Source organism: Lemur catta, chromosome 18 (assembly GCF_020740605.2).
Source record: "Lemur catta isolate mLemCat1 chromosome 18, mLemCat1.pri, whole genome shotgun sequence".
NCBI lineage: Eukaryota > Metazoa > Chordata > Mammalia > Primates > Lemuridae > Lemur > Lemur catta.
This window is the reverse complement of record NC_059145.1, coordinates 6,965,710-6,977,257: the sequence shown is the minus strand read 5'-3', so window position 1 is coordinate 6,977,257 and position 11,548 is coordinate 6,965,710. Positions and strand designations below refer to the sequence as shown.

At 39.5% G+C, this 11,548-nt stretch overlaps 1 pseudogene; it reads left to right on the top strand.

The window, feature by feature from the left end:
• The first annotated feature begins 48 nt into the window (after positions 1–48).
• On the top strand, positions 49–11,507 carry LOC123623626 (annotated as a pseudogene).
• Positions 11,508–11,548: the final 41 nt, after the last annotated feature.

The window sequence follows — 11,548 nt, the reverse complement described above, 5'->3', positions numbered from 1 at the left end:
CACAGCTGCCGCCCGCCCTAGAGGCGGGGAGGACTGGATAAAGTGGCCATGCCGTGCTCAGGGCCACGACAGGCGGGCAGCCTGGCCTCGGGAACTCAGAGTGGGTGGTAGCCGCGCAGATCTGCTCCTGATTCGTTCTGCAAAAGTTTCCTCACTTAAGCTGGGCAAATATTATGAATCCCATTATATGAGCCTCCTCCTCTGTAAACAAGGAAAGGCTTCGTTGCATCTTTTCGTGCAAGTCCAGGGCCTTCCCCAGTAGGTCATGTTGCATTAGTGCATTTCTTGTGTGTTTCTCTTCATTTGAGGGGACTCCAGCTCATATCACCAGAGTTCCTATGGCCTGACCGGGCCCCTACTTAGAAACTGGGCCCCTTAATCATCCTTTAGATGTGAACTGGCCTGAGAAAGGCAGATCTAATTTAACCAGGCAGCCTGCCACTGTCCACCCGCTGCCTTCAGTAGGCAGTCTCTGAATGCCTCCTCCCTGCCAGGGCTTTGACGAGCACCAGAACAACATTTGGCAAAATCCAGCCTTGGCCATGGGGAGATTACAATCTAGCGAGTCCAACAGATGGCAAATGGCCAATATGCTGTGTGCTAGGTGCTCTGACATTTAAGTACAGGGTACAGGTAGTGCCAAAGAACCACATGGGGTTTGGGCTGTTTCCTATTTCTGATGTGAGACTTGAAGGTCAATTATGAATTATGAACTAGAAGAGAAAAAGGAAAGATATGCTCCAAGCTGCGGGGTGATGAACCTATGGCCCACCATGGTTTGCCACACCACATGTATTCCCAGGTTGCAGCCTATCATTCATTCCCAAATAAACTCTCTCTCTCTCTCTTTTTTTTTTTTTTTGGTAGAGCTACTCTCTCTGTTGTTACTTTATGGTGACCTGTGCTTTGCTCCTGATCCTAGAGGAAAAGCTTTCAGTCTTCCACCATTGAGTATGATATCTCCTGTGGATTTTTCAGATACGGCTTTTACTACATTGATGTAGCTACCTTCTATTCCTAGTTTCTTGAATGTTCTTGTCATGAAAGGGTGTTGAATTTTTCCAGATGTTTCTTCTGCTCAAGAGAGATGATCATGTGATTTTCTTTTCCTTAATTCCGTTAATGTAGTGTATTACCTTGATTGATTTTTGTATGTTGACCTACGTACGCTTGCATTCCAGGTGGTCATGGTATTTAATCCTTTTATTGTGCTGCTGAATTCAGTTTGCCAGTATTTTTTTTAATCTCAAAAAGGAGGTACAAATGATTTTGTTACATGGATACCTTGTATAATGCTTAAATTGGGGCAGTTTGCTAGTATTCTCTTGAGGATTTTCACATCAATGTTCACAAGGCATATTAGTCTGTAGTTTCCTTTTCTTGTAATGTCTTTATCTGGCTTAGGTACCAGGGTAATGCTGGCCTCATAGAATGAATTAGGAAGTGTTCCCTTCTCTTCAGTTTGAAAAGTTTGAGAAGGATTGGTATTAGCTATTCCATAACTGTTTCGTAGAATTTACCAGTGAAGCCATCAGGTCCTGGGCTTTTGCTTTGTCAGGAGATTTTTGATCACTGATTCAATCTCTTTACTAGTTGTAGGTTTATTCATATTTTTTACTTTTTCTTGGTTTAGTCTTGCTATGTTTTGTGTTTCTAGGAGTTCATCCATTTCATCTAGCTTGGCATACAATTTCTCAGAGTATTCTCTTATAATCCTTTTCATTTCTGTAGAATCAGTAGTAATGCTCCCACCTTTGTTTCTAATTTTAGTAATTTGTCTTCTTTCTTTTTTCTTAGTCTATCTAGCTAAAGGTTTGTCAATTTTGTTGATCTTTTTGAAGAACCAACTTTCTATCCTGATAAATTATTATAATTTTTTTAAAATATGAGGTCTTGCTATGTTGCCCAGGCAGGTCCCGAAGTCCTGGGCTCAAGCGATCCTCCTGCCTCAGCCTCCCAAGGTAGCTGGGACTACAGGTGTGCACCACTGCACCTGGCCCTCATAAACTTTTTCCCCCAGACTAGTGGGGCTTCATTCTATGCACATATGGGTTATCATTTGGCCAATTAGCCAAAAGTAATCCCTATGCATATTTCTGTAATTCTTGACCTGCTGAGCTCCCTCCTCTCCAGTATTTACCCGGCAAATCCTAGCCACTTCAGCTTCCCCAAACTCCTATCTCTGTCTTCTGTCTCTTTGATGCGATGAGACTGTTGGGCTCTGTTCGGGTTCCCCTTCCCTACTCAGCAGTTTAGAAATTCCTTCAGGCAGAAAGCCTGGAAAATCATAGAGCTCACCTTGTTTGTTTCTATTCTTTGAGCTCTCAGGAGTCACAGTTTGGTGCTGCCTATTGCCAGTGTTTAAAACAGCTATGTCAGGCCGGGCGCAGTGGCTCACGCCTGTAATCCTAGCACTCTGGGAGGCCGAGGCAGGAGGATCGCTCAAGGTCAGGAGTTCGAGACCAGCCTGAGCAAGAGCGAGACCCCTGTCTCTACTAAAAATAGAAAGAAATTAGCTGGATAACTAAAGATATATATAGAAAAAATTAGCCAGGCAAGCTGGCGCGTGCCTGTAGTCCCAGCTACTCGGGAGGCTGAGGCAGAAGGATTGCTTGAGCCCAGGAGTTTGAGGTTGCTGTGAGCTAGGCTGATGCCACGGCACTCTAGCCTGGGCAGCAGAATGAGACTCTGTCTCAAAAAAAAAAAACAAAAAAAAAAACAAAAAACAAAACAGCTATGTCACATATTTTATCCAGATTTCTAGTTGCTTACAATTGGAGAGTTGTTTTTTAAAAAAATACTACATAAGAACTAGCATGGAGAGTAATTCTGAACCCTGTTATTCCTTCATGGTCAGAGTAGGAAAGTAGAAATCTCCCAAGTCGTCTTTTTTCAGAAAAAATAAATGTTTGTGAAGGATAAATACCACTGAGTATAAAAAGCGGAGTTTATGCCCATCAAGGGATATGCTCCTATGAGAATTCATGGAGTTGCTGAAACTAGACAGAGACATTTCTTTGAATAAACTTTTCTTTTCAGAAAGGATTGGAAGAGGACTTTGTGGATGAAACCCACATCTCTGAAGATGGGGATAGTGTTCTGATTCTGAGGTTCCTGGCACCCTTGCTGCATCCTGGCTGTTGCTGGATGGGGTACAGTGTCCCTGGGAGGCATGGAAGGAAGATGATTCCCATTGTTGTTGATCCTGGGATTTCACAATTTTTGTAGTATGTCTGTGTCTGTGTCTGATCTACTTGTCTCTGCCTAGAAAATTCAGGCCCTCTGAGGCTACATGAAGGCTGCAGGGACATTCAAAAGGATGTCCTGTGCCTGGACTCGCTTTCTCCCAACCTGATACCCAAGCTTGAAGTTGACGCTTTCTTCTCTAAACTCTATCCAATGGCTTTCTTCTCCTGACTTTCAGCATTTTTACTGCTCATACAGGTGGCCCCACTACCTGGGCCTGCATTGGGCTGCACTGTGTGTAGGTGACATGCCTGTGGCGGAGGATCTTCCTGCTCTTTGCCTTTTCTCTGGGGTAGAAACCAGTGAGACAAACTCTGAATCCTAGTTCTAAATTCGCTTTTTGGAGGAGCCTGTCCCTTCTGTGGTGGGAACTGGGATGTTTCCCACACGGTAGTCTCTGTTAATTCCCTGTCCCAGGCAGGTAGCTGGTCCCTATGGTATGGGAGACCCCCAATCCTACTTCCCCTCCTTAAAGTTCTCTTGGTTTGGTGTCCTTGGGGCCTCACTCACTCCAGATGGAGTGAAATTTCATTTCAGGCAGTTTCCAGCTCACTAGCTTTAAGACTGTTGCTTTCTTAAATCGTCTTTATTATTTTTATTTATTTATTTATTTATTTATTTATTTATTTTGAGGCAGAGTCTCGCTCTGTTGCCCAGGCTAGAGTGATGCCGTGGTGTCAGCCTAGCTCACAGCAACCTCAAACTCCTGGGCTTAAGCAATCCTACTGCCTCAACCTCCCAAGTAGCTGGGACTACAGGCATGCGCCACCATGCCCAGCTAATTTTTTCTATATATATTTTTAGTTGGCCGGATAATTTGTTTCTATTTTTAGTAGAGACAGGGGTCTCGCTCTTGCTCAGGCTAGTCTCGAACTTCTGACCTCGAGCAATCCGCCCACCTCGGCCTCCCAGAAGGCTAGGATTACAGGCGTGAGCCACTGTGCCAGGCCTTTAAATCGTCTTTAATTGACACATTCCTCTTTTTCCCTCCCCCACTTGCGATTTGTTATTGATGGTGAAGAAACCCTACTGTTTGTCTCGTAGAGTTTAATCTCAGTGTGGATTTTTCTGTTCACATTCCTGTAGTGGCACTTAACATACCCTTGTGACCTTGAACTTCCTGTAAATTGGTAGTCAGATCTAGAGTGGTGTTCTCAACCATGGACAATTTTGCCACCCAGGGACCATTTGGCAATGTCTAGAGGACTTTTTTGTTGTCAAGACTTGAAGGGATGCTATTAACATCTAGTGTGGGTAGAATGTACACTATTCAGGTGATGGTTACATTAAAAGCCCAGAATTCACCACTATGCAATATATCTATATAACAAAATGCACTTGTATCTCTTAAATTTATAAAATGAAAAAAAAAAATCTAGTAGGATAGAGGCCAGGGGTGCTACTAAACATCTTACAATATTTGCATTATAAACACTTTTTGTTTTGCTTCAGATAAAGAAAGAATTATTCAGTCCTAAATGTCAGTAGTGCCAAGGTTGAGAAACTGATCTAGAGGCTTGATCGGAGTCCAGACTAATTGTTTTGCAAAAAATTTCATACATGCTGTTGAGCAATTCCCATTGCATTACATGATGTCACATAATGTCTAGTTGCCTCTTTGTGGCATTAAGATTGATCAACAGGTATTGTCAGCTTGACCCATCTATACTCAACTTCCAGGTCAGCCTTCCCCCTCAGGTTATTACAGCATTTGTAATCATTATCTAAACCAATTACTTTGTTTCAGGCTGAAAAATTGTGGTGATTCTGTTTTCTTCAATCTTTCTGCATTAGCTGGAAATCCTTAAAGAACTTTCACTCATTATCTATTTGGTTACCCAGAGGTAGTATTCATAGAGGAAAGGTAAAGTAAATGTTTGATTATTTCTCTTAATTCACCAGCTTTCAGAAAAGTAAAATGATGTGCTAGTAATGTCCATGAGTTATTAAAGAGCCATTTGTTTGTGGGTTGTTTTCTTTTTGGTATCACAATGAACTCCTGGATTTATACATATTTGATGTGTTTCAATGCACTTGTAGTCATTATACTTTTTCAATAACTTTATTTAGGTATAATGGACATGTAATAAACTATACATATTTAAAGTTTACAACCTGATCAATTCTGACATATGTGTACACCCAGAAAACCATCGCCACAATAAAGATAATGAACATATCCAATACCTTGGAAAATCTGTGCCCTTTGGAATTCTCCCTCTTGCCTTCCTGCCCCCATCTAATCCCCAGGTAACCACTGATCTGCTTTATGCCTTTCATTGAGTTTTATATGAATAGAATCATACAGTATTTACTCTTTTTAATCTGACTTCTTTCACTCAACATAATTAGTTTGAGATCTATCTATGTTGTTGCATATATGAATAGTTCATTCCTTTTTATTGCCGAGTACCATAATTTGTTCATCCATTCATTGATAGACATTTGGGTTGTTTCCACTTTCTGGATATCACAAATAAATCTGCTATGGACATTTGTGTACAAGTCTTTGTATGGATATGTATTTTCATTTTTCTTGGGTAAATAGCTAGAAGTGGAATAGATGGGTCATAAAGGAGGTGTATATTTAACTTATGTTTATCATTTAAAAAAACTTTTAAGAAGAGTTTCAGATATACAGTATACAGAGATTTATCATATAGGTTATACATCCCACACCCAGTTTCCCTTGTTAACATTTTACATTAGTTTGATGTATTTGTTTTCTTATTACTGAGTTTCGATAGTTCTTTATGTTTTCTGACTAAAGTCACTTATCAGGAATATAATTTGCAAATATTTTCTCCCATCTGCTTTTTTATCCTTTTTTCTTTCTTTCTTTCTTTTTATTTATTTTTTCTTTTTCTTTTTTGAGCCAGGGTCTCCCTCTGTTGCCCTGGCTAGAGTATAGTGGCATCATCATAGCTCACTGCCACCTCAAGCTCCTGGGCTCAAGCTATATTCCTGCCTCAACCTCCCAAGTGGCTGGGACTACAGGCATGTGCTACTATGCCCAGCTAATTTTTATTTTTTGTAGAGATGAGTTCTCACTATGTTGCTCAGGCCTCAAACTCCCAGGCTCAGCCTCCCAAATTGCTGGGATTACAGGTGTGAGCCACCATTTCCAGCCTGTTTTTGTAAATTTTCTTTTCTTTTTTTTTTTTTTTTGAGACAGAGTGTTGCTTTGTTGCCCTGGCTAGAGTGAGTGCTGTGGCATCAGCCTAGCTCACAGCAACCTCAAACTCCTGGGCTTAAGCAATCCTACTGCCTCAGCCTCCCGAGTAGCTGGGACTACAGGCATGCGCCACCACGCCCGGCTAATTTTTTCTATATATATTTTTAGCTGTCCAGATAATTTATTTCTATTTTTAGTAGAGACGGGGGTCTCACTCTTGCTCAGGCTGGTCTCGAACTCCTGACCTTGAGCGATCCACCGGCCTCGGCCTCCCAGAGTGCTAGGATTACAGGCGTGAGCCACCACGCCCGGCCGTAAATTTTCTTAAGAGTATCTTTGGAAGAGAAGTTTTAAATTTTGATGAAATATAAGAATATTTACCAATTTGTTCTTTTATGGATCATGCTCTTATATCATATCCAAGAAATCTTTGCCTAACTCAAGGTCACAAAGATTTTTGCCTAATGTTTTCTTCTAGAAGTTTTATAGTTTTATGTTTTACATTTATGTCTATAATCTATTTTCCTTGAAGGACACAAGCTACCTGAAAACATATATATATTTTAGAATTTGTAGATAAAGACCTTCCCACACAAGATTTTTAACTTTTAACTTTTGCCACTTCTATTCAACATTGTACTGGAAATTCTAATCAGAGCATTTAGTTAAGAAAGAGAAATAAAAGGCATCCAAATTGGAAAGAAAGAAGTAAAATTATCTCTATTCACAGATAAAATGATCTCATATATGGAAAGTTCTCAAGAATACACACACAAAAAATACTATCAGACATAATAAGTGAATTTAGTTGCAGGATAAAATATCAACACACAAAAATCAGTTTTATTTCCATATACTGGCAATAGAAAATCCAAAAATAAAATTAAAAAACAATTTCATTTGTAATAGTATCAAAAAGAATAAGATACTTTGGGAAAAGTTAACAAAAGACGTATAAGACACGTACACTGAAAACTACAAAACATTGCTGAAAGAAATTAAAGAAGACCTACATAAAATGGGAAAACATCACATGTTTATGGACTGAAGGACTTAATATTGTTAAGATAGCAACAACCCAAAGAGGTCTACAGATTCATGCAACCCCTATCAAAATCCCAGTGACAGTTTTTGCAGAAATGGATGGCAACCCATATATCTATGGTTAATTGATTTTGACAAGAGTGCCAAGACCATTCAATGGTGAAAAAATAGCTTCTTCAGCAAATGGTGGTGGGAAACCTGGATATCCATACACAAAAAGATGAAGTTGTATACTTACCTCATACTATACACAAAAATTAACTCAAAATAGGTTAGACTTAAATGTAAGACCTAAAACTATAAAATTCTTAAAACATAAGCATAAATCCTCATGATCTTGGATTTGGCAAGATTCTTACATCTGACACCAAAGCACAAGAAAAAAATATATATAAATTGAGCTTCATGAAAATTAAAAACTTTTGTGCATCAAAGAACACTATCAAGAAAGTGAAGAGACAACCTACAGAATGGTAGAAAATATATGTAAATCATATATTTCATAAGGGTCTGGTATGCAGAATACATAAAAAACTCTTACAACCCAACAACAAAGACAATCCAATTAAAAAAATAAGCAAAGGATTTTAATGGCTATTTCTCTAAGGAAGATATGCAAAAGGACAGCAATTACATAAAAGATGCTCAACATTATTAGTCATTAGGTAAATGCAAATCAAAATCACAATGAGACACCACTTCATACTCAATAGGCTGGCTATAATTTTTTTTAAAGGAAAAATAAGTGTTGGCAAGAATGTTGAAAAATTGGAACTCCTGCAGATTGCTGGTAGAATGTAAAATGGTACAGATATTATGGAAAACAGGTTAGTGTTTCCTCAAAAAGTTAAAAATAGAATTACCATATGACCAAGCAATTTCACTCCTAGGTATACATCCACAAGAATCAAAACAAGTATTCAAATCAAAAGTTGTACACAAATGTTCATAGCAGTTCTATTCCCAACAGTCAAAAGATGGAAACAACCCAAATGCCCATCAACTAACAATGGATTAAAAATGTAGTATATCCATACAATGGGTACTATTTGGCCATAAAAAAGACTGAAATACTGATATACACTACAACGTAGCCGAACCTTGAAAATACCACACTAGGTGAAAGAAGTCAGACACAAAGGCCACATATTGCATTATTCCATTTATATCAAATACCCAGAATAAGCAAACTCTTAGAGACAGAATATAGATTAGTGCTTGCTAGGGGTTAGGGGAGGAAAACCTGGGGAGTGACTGCTTAAGGGTACAAGTTTTCCTTTTGGGGTGATGAAAATATTTTGGAACTAGATAGTGGTGATTGTTGCACAGCATTTTACTAAATGCCACTGGATTATACCGCATAAAATGATTAAAATGATAAATTTTGTTATGCATATTTTACCACAATTTTTAAGAATCAATCAATATAACTCATCATACTAACAAACTAAAAGAGAAAAATTATATGGTCATCTCAATAACTCAGAAAAAGTATTTGACTAAATCCAACATCAATCCCTAACAAAAACTCTCAATGGACTAAGAATTGAAAGGAACTTCCTTGCTGGCATAGTTGCAATGATAGTAAAAATAAAAAAAACAAAGAAAAGAAATTAAAAAATATAAAATAAATAAATAAATAAATAAATAAATGAAAGGAACTTCCTCAACCATAGCTGATGAAGGACAACTATGAAAAACCTTCAGCTAACTTTTTCCTTCCTTCCTTCCTTTCCTTCTTTCACAGGGTCTCACTCTGTCTCCCAGGCTGCAGTGCAGTGGCATGATCACAACTCACTGCAACCTCAACTTTCTGGGTTCAAGCAATCCTCCTGCCCCTGCCTCCCTGAGTAGATGGGACTACAGGCAGGCAATATGGCTGGCTAATTTTTTTATTTTTTATAGAGTCAAGGTCTCTATGTTGCCCAGGCTGGTATTGAACTCCTGGCCTCAAGCAATCCTCCCACTTGAGCCACCCAAAGTGCTGGGATTACAGGCATGAGCCACCACGCCTGGCCTACCTTCAGCTAGCATTAAACTTAATGGTGAAAAACTGAACACTTTCCCTCTGAGATAAGAAATAAGACAAGGATGTCTGCTTTTACCATTTCTACTCAATCAACATTATACTGGAGGTTCTAGCTAGTGCAATAATGAAAGAAAGAAGGAAAGGAAGGAAGGAAGAAAGAAAGAAAAGAAAGAGGAAGAGAAGAAGATAAGGAAAAAAGAAATAAAATTAATCCAAATTTGAAAGGAAGAAGTAAAGCTATCTATTTGCATGATAATGATTGTCTATGTAGAAAAATGGATTCTACAAAAAAGCTACTAGAACTAATGTGTGTTTAGCAAGGATACAAGAGGCAGGATACAAGATCAACAGTTAAAATGAACTGTATTTTTATATACTAGCAATGACCAAGAGGAAATTTAAATTTTTAAAATGCCATTTACAATAGCTTCAAAAATATTAAATATTGCCGGGCTTGGTGGCTTGGGCCTGTAATCCCAGCTACTCAGAAGACTGAGGCAGGAAGATCGCTTCAGGACAGGAGTTTGCGACCAGCCTGGGCAACATAGCAAGACCTCATCTCTAAAATAGTTTTAAAAATTAGCTGGGCGTGGTGGCAAGCGCCTGTAGTCCCAGCTACTCCAGAGGCTGAGGCAGGAGGATGGCCTGAGCCCATGAGTTCGAGGCTGCAGTGAGCTATGATGGCCTGGGTGATCCTGCCTGGGTGACAGAGCAAGACCCCACCCATAAATAAAGAAACAAAAATATTAAATATTTAGAGATTAATCTAACAAATAGTACACAAGATTTGTACACTAAGAACTACAAAATATTGCTGAGAGGAGTTAAATAAAATCTAAATAAATGTAGAAATATATCTTGTTCATGGATTAGAATAAATGTAAATTCTCTCCATATTGATCTATAGATTCAATGCAATCACAGTAAAACTCCCCGCAGCCTTTTTTAAAAATAAGAAATCGACAGACTGTGCGGCTGCCCGCTCCTACCCCGCCGCGCGCACTCAGCTGCCGTCTGGCGGCCGCACCGCGGCGGGGGCGGGCATGGCCAAGGTCGAGGGTCGGCTCAGCCAGGCAGGATGAGGAGCTGCTGCGCCTCAAAGCCAAGTCCCTCCCTGTGGTCCATTTCTGGGCACCCCAGTGCACGCAGATGAAAGATGGAAAGGCAGAGTTAGCAAACAACACCCTCAACTTTCGTTTGTGAATTTGGAAGCTGAAGCTGTTCCTGAAGTATTTGAAAAATATGAAATTAGTTCTGTTCCTACCTTTCTGTTTTTTCAAATATTCTCAGAAAATCGACAGATTAGATGGTGCACATGCCCCAGAGTTGACCAAAAAAGTTCAGCAACGTGCTTCTAGCGCCTCCTTCGCACAGAGCGCTAACGAGCGTCTGGAAGAAAATCGCAACCTTCGCCTGAAGAAACTGACTCGTGCTGCCCCCTGCATGCTCGTGAAAGGAACTCCTCAAGAACCACGGTCTTTCGGCAGGGAGATGGTGGAGATTCTTCACGAATATAATATTTAATTTAGCAGTTTTGATATCTTCTCAGATGATATCTTCTCAGTTCGACAGGGGCTCAAAACCTATTCCAATTGGCCTACCTGTCCTCAGCTCTTCGTTTCTGGAGAGCTCATACGAGGAGTTGATATAATTAAGGAGCTAGAAGCATCTTAAGAACTAGATACAATTTGCCCCAAAGCTCCCAAATTAGAGGAAAGGCTCAAAGTGCTGACAAATAAAGCTTCTGTGATGCTCTTTATGAAAGGAAACAAACAGTAAGCAAAACGTGGATTCAGCAAACAAATTCTGGAAATACTAAATACTACAAGTGTTGAACATGAAACATTTGTTATATTGGAGGATGAAGAAGTTCAGCAAGAATTAAAAGCTTGCTCAAATTGGCCGACATACCCCCAACTGCATGTGAAAGGGGAGCTCATTGGAGGATTGGATATTGTTAAGGAATTGAAAGAAAATGGTGAATTGCTGTATATACTGAGAGGAGAAAATTAAACTTGGTGCTCAACTATATTGCAAGAAGTAATTACAGTGGG